The sequence below is a fragment of the Salmo trutta genome, chromosome 30, assembly GCF_901001165.1.
Source record: "Salmo trutta chromosome 30, fSalTru1.1, whole genome shotgun sequence".
Classification (NCBI taxonomy): Eukaryota; Metazoa; Chordata; class Actinopteri; order Salmoniformes; family Salmonidae; genus Salmo; species Salmo trutta.
Genome location: NC_042986.1, coordinates 41654587 through 41659680, shown reverse-complemented (window position 1 = coordinate 41659680; position 5094 = coordinate 41654587). Strand labels below are relative to the sequence as shown.

Here is a 5094-nt window from a genome sequence, read left to right as displayed (position 1 = left end):
AGGACAGGTTGTGCAGGGTGGAAGGGGAATAGACAGGTTATGCAGGGAATTAGACAGGTATGCAGGTGGAAGGGAATAGACAGGTTATGCAGGGTGGAAGGGAATAGACAGGTTGTGCAGGGTGGAAGGGGAATAGACAGGTTATGCAGGGTGGAAGGGGAATAGACAGGTTATGCAGGGTGGAAGGGGAATAGACAGGTTGTGCAGGGTGGAAGGGGAATAGACAGGTTATGCAGGGTGGAAGGGGAATAGACAGGTTATGCAGGGTGGAAGGGGAATAGACAGGTTATGCAGGGGTGGAAGGGGAATAGACAGGTTATACAGGGTGGGAAGGGGAATAGACAGGTTATGCAGGGTGGAAGGGGAATAGACAGGTTGTGCAGGGTGGAAGGGGAATAGACAGGTTGTGCAGGGTGGAAGGGGAATAGACAGGTTGTGCAGGGTGGAAGGGGAATAGAAGGTGTGCAGGGTGGAAGGGGAATAGACAGGTTATGCAGGGTGGAAGGGAATAGACAGGTTATGCAGGGTGGAAGGGGAATAGACAGGTTGTGCAGGGTGGAAGGGGAATAGACAGGTTGTGCAGGGTGGAAGGGGAATAGACAGGTTGTGCAGGGTGGAAGGGGAATAGACAGGTTGTGCAGGGTGGAAGGGGAATAGACAGGTTGTGCAGGGTGGAAGGGGAATAGACAGGTTGTGCAGGGTGGAAGGGGAATAGTCATGTTATGCAGGGTGGAAGGGGAATAGACAGGTTATGCAGGGTGGAAGGGGAATAGACAGGTTATGCAGGGTGGAAGGGGAATAGACAGGTTATGCAGGGTGGAAGGGGAATAGACAGGTTGTGCAGGGTGGAAGGGGAATAGACAGGTTGTGCAGGGTGGAAGGGGAATAGACAGGTTATGCAGGGTGGAAGGGGAATAGACAGGTTGTGCAGGGTGGAAGGGGAATAGACAGGTTATGCAGGGTGGAAGGGGAATAGACAGGTTATGCAGGGTGGAAGGGGAATAGACAGGTTATGCAGGGTGGAAGGGGAATAGACAGGTTATGCAGGGTGGAAGGGGAATAGACAGGTTATGCAGGGTGGAAGGGGAATAGACATGTTATGCAGGGTGGAAGGGGAATAGTCATGTTATGCAGGGTGGAAGGGGAATAGACAGGTTATGCAGGGTGAGGTTCTCTTCTCAGTGACCAAATCAAGAGAAAAGTTTAAACTTCCTGAGCCCTCCCTCCCCATTATCCTGATTTGTGATTGGTTCGCCCTTCTCAGAAAAATGTCACAATTTACTGTACTGTCCAAATAAACCATTAAAGGGGCCTCCGTCCTTCATTTGTATTTGACACACTTCTCTCTCTCTGATGCTACACTGGCAGTCTCTCTCTCTGATTATCTCTCTAACGCTACACTGGCAGTCTCTCTCTCTGATTATCTCTCTAACGCTACACTGGCAGTCTCTCTCTCTGATTATCTCTCTAACGCTACACTGGCAGTCTCTCTCTCTGATTATCTCTCTAACGCTACACTGGCAGTCTCTCTCTGATTCTCTCTCTAACGCTACACTGGCAGTCTCTGATTATCTCTCTCACACTACACTGGCAGTCTCTCTCTCTGATTCTCTCTCTGACGCTACACTGGCAGTCTCTCTCTGATCTCTCTGACGCTACACTGGCAGTCTCTCTCTGATTATCTCTAACGCTACACTGGCAGTCTCTCTCTGATTATCTCTCTAACGCTACACTGGCAGTCTCTCTGATTATCTCTGTCTAACGCTACACTGGCAGTCTCTGATTATCTCTGTCTAACGCTACACTGGCAGTCTCATGTCTCTGTGTTACGTCTCATGTCTCTATGTCATGTCTCTGTGTTATGTCTCTGTCTCTGTGTCATGTCTCTGTGTCACGTCTCATGTCTGTGTCATGTCTCTGTGTCACGTCTCATGTCTGTGTCATGTCTCTGTGTCACGTCTCATGTCTCTGTCATGTCTCTGTGTCACGTCTCATGTCTCTGTGTCATGTCTCTGTGTCACGTCTCATGTCTCTGTGTCATGTCTCTGTGTCATGTCTCTGTGTCATGCCTCTGTGTCACGTCTCATGTCTCTGTGTCATGTCTCTGTCTCTGTGTCATGTCTCTGTGTCATGTCTCTGTGTCACGTCTCTGACATATTTAGCATGGCTTTTTATTGTCATGAAACAAAGTTTCAAACCTGGTTAATCCTCAATTTAGTTTCAGCCCACAGTTATTTTAGTCCAAACTGTGTTACATAACTACCTAGTGGTTAGAGCGTTGGACCAGTAACTGAAAGGTTTCTGGATCGAATCACCGAGCTGACAAGGTAAACATCTGTCTCTCCGCCCCTGAACAAGGCAGTTAACCCGCTGTTCCCCGGGCACCGAAGACGTGGATTATGGCAGCCTCCCGCACCTCTCTGATTCAGAGGGTTGTGTTAAACGAGGAAGACACATTTCAGTTGAATTCATTCAGTTGTACAACTGACTAGGTATCCCCCCTATCTGTTGTATAACTGACTAGGTATCCCCCCTTTCTGTTGTATAACTGACTAGGTATCCCCCCTTTCCCTTTCTGTTGTATAACTGACTAGGTATCCCCCCTTTCTGTTGTATAACTGACTAGGTATCCCCCCCTTTCTGTTGTATAACTGACTAGGTATCCCCCCTTTCTGTTGTATAACTGACTAGGTATCCCCCCTTTCTGTTGTATAACTGACTAGGTATCCCCCTTTCTGTTGTATAACTGACTAGGTATCCCCCTTTCTGTTGTATAACTGACTAGGTATCCCCCTTTCTGTTGTACAACTGACTAGGTATCCCCCTTTCTGTTGTATAACTGACTAGGTATCCCCCCTTTCCCTTTCTGTTGTATAACTGACTAGGTATCCCCCCTTTCTGTTGTATAACTGACTAGGTATCCCCCCTTTCTGTTGTATAACTGACTAGGTATCCCCCCTTTCCCTTTCTGCTGGGTGTTTTGGAGGATCCACTAGAGGGTTCAACAAACCTACTTCTGGACAAAATGCATCTTTCAAGCAGATAGAAGCGTGACTACAGTATATAGAGGGAGGTGTACAAGAAAATGTCTGTTCAAACCTGTCAGTCTGTATAGGGGAGGCCTGTCTGTATAGGGGAGGCCTGTCTGTATAGGTTAGTCTGTATAGGGCAGGCCTGTCTGTATAGGGCAGGCCTGTCTGTATAGGGCAGGCCTGTCTGTATAGGGCAGGCCTGTCTGTATAGGGCAGGCCTGTCTGTATAGGGCAGGCCTGTCTGTATAGGGCAGGCCTGTCTATAGGTAAGTCTGTATAGGGCAGGCCTGTCTGTATGGGTTAGTGACTATAGGGCAGGCCTGTCTGTATATGTTGGTCTGTATAGGGCAGGCCTGTCTGTATAGGTTGGTCTGTATAGGGCCGGCTTGTCTGTATAGGTTAGTCTGTATAGGGCAGACCTGTCTGTTTAGGGCAGGCCTGTCTGTATAGGTTAGTCTGTATAGGGCAGGCCTGTCTATAGGTTAGTCTGTATAGGGCAGGCCTGTCTATAGGTTAGTCTGTATAGGGCAGGCCTGTCTATAGGTTAGTCTGTATAGGGCAGGCCTGTCTGTATAGGTTAGTCTGTATAGGGCAGGCCTGTCTGTATAGGGCAGGCCTGTCTGTATAGGTTAGTCTGTATAGGGCAGGCCTGTCTGTATAGGTTAGTCTGTATAGGGCAGGCCTGTCTGTATAGGTTAGTCTGTATAGGGCAGGCCTGTCTGTATAGGTTAGTCTGTATAGGGCAGGCCTGTCTGTATAGGTTAGTCTGTATAGGGCAGGCCTGTCTATAGGTTAGTCTGTATAGGGCAGGCCTGTCTGTATAGGTTAGTCTGTATAGGGCAGGCCTGTCTGTATAGGTTAGTCTGTATAGGGCAGGCCTGTCTGTATAGGTTAGTCTGTATAGGGCAGGCCTGTCTGTATAGGTTAGTGACTAAAGGGCAGGCCTGTCTGTATAGGTTGGTCTGTATAGGGCAGGCCTGTCTGTATAGGTTGGTCTGTATAGGGCAGGCCTGTCTGTATAGGTTGGTCTGTATAGGGCAGGCCTGTCTGTTTAGGGCAGGCCTGTCTATAGGTTAGTCTGTATAGGGCAGGCCTGTCTATAGGTTAGTCTGTATAGGGCAGGCCTGTCTGTATAGGTTAGTGACTATAGGGCAGGCCTGTCTGTATAGGTTGGTCTGTATAGGGCAGGCCTGTCTGTATAGGTTGGTCTGTATAGGGCAGGCCTGTCTCTAGGTTAGTCTGTATAGGGCAGGCCTGTCTGTATAGGTTAGTGACTATAGGGCAGGCCTGTCTGTATAGGTTGGTCTGTATAGGGCAGGCCTGTCTGTATAGGTTGGTCTGTATAGGGCAGGCCTGTCTCTAGGTTAGTCTGTATAGGGCAGGCCTGTCTGTATAGGTTAGTGACTATAGGGCAGGCCTGTCTATAGGTTAGTCTGTATAGGGCAGGCTTGTCTATAGGTTAGTCTGTATAGGGCAGGCCTGTCTGTATAGGGCAGGCCTGTCTATAGGTTAGTCTGTATAGGGCAGGCCTGTCTGTATAGGTTAGTGACTATAGGGCAGGCCTGTCTGTATAGGTTGGTCTGTATAGGGCAGGCCTGTCTGTATAGGTTGGTCTGTATAGGGCAGGCCTGTCTGTATAGGTTGGTCTGTATAGGGCAGGCCTGTCTGTATAGGTTGGTCTGCATAGGGCAGGCCTGTCTGTATAGGTTAGTGACTATAGGGCAGACCTGTCTGTATAGGTTGGTCTGCATAGGGCAGGCCTGTCTGTATAGGTTGGTCTGTATAGGGCAGGCCTGTCTCTAGGTTAGTCTGTATAGGGCAGGCCTGTCTCTAGGTTAGTCTGTATAGGGCAGGCCTGTCTATAGGTTAGTCTGTATAGGGCAGGCCTGTCTGTATAGGTTAGTCTGTATAGGGCAGGCCTGTCTGTATAGGTTAGTCTGTATAGGGCAGGCCTGTCTGTATAGGTTAGTCTGTATAGGGCAGGCCTGTCTGTATAGGTTAGTCTGTATAGGGCAGGCCTGTCTGTATAGGTTAGTGACTATAGGGCAGGCCTGTCTGTATA

At 48.9% G+C, this 5094-nt stretch overlaps 1 long non-coding RNA gene across 1 annotated transcript; it reads left to right on the top strand.

Annotated features, from left to right (window-relative positions):
• The first annotated feature begins 510 nt into the window (after positions 1 to 510).
• LOC115168708 (uncharacterized) lies at positions 511 to 1330 on the top strand. Its single transcript, XR_003870724.1, has 2 exons — positions 511 to 1067; positions 1155 to 1330. It is a non-coding gene; the product is annotated as an uncharacterized LOC115168708 (long non-coding RNA).
• The last annotated feature ends 3764 nt before the right edge of the window (positions 1331 to 5094 follow it).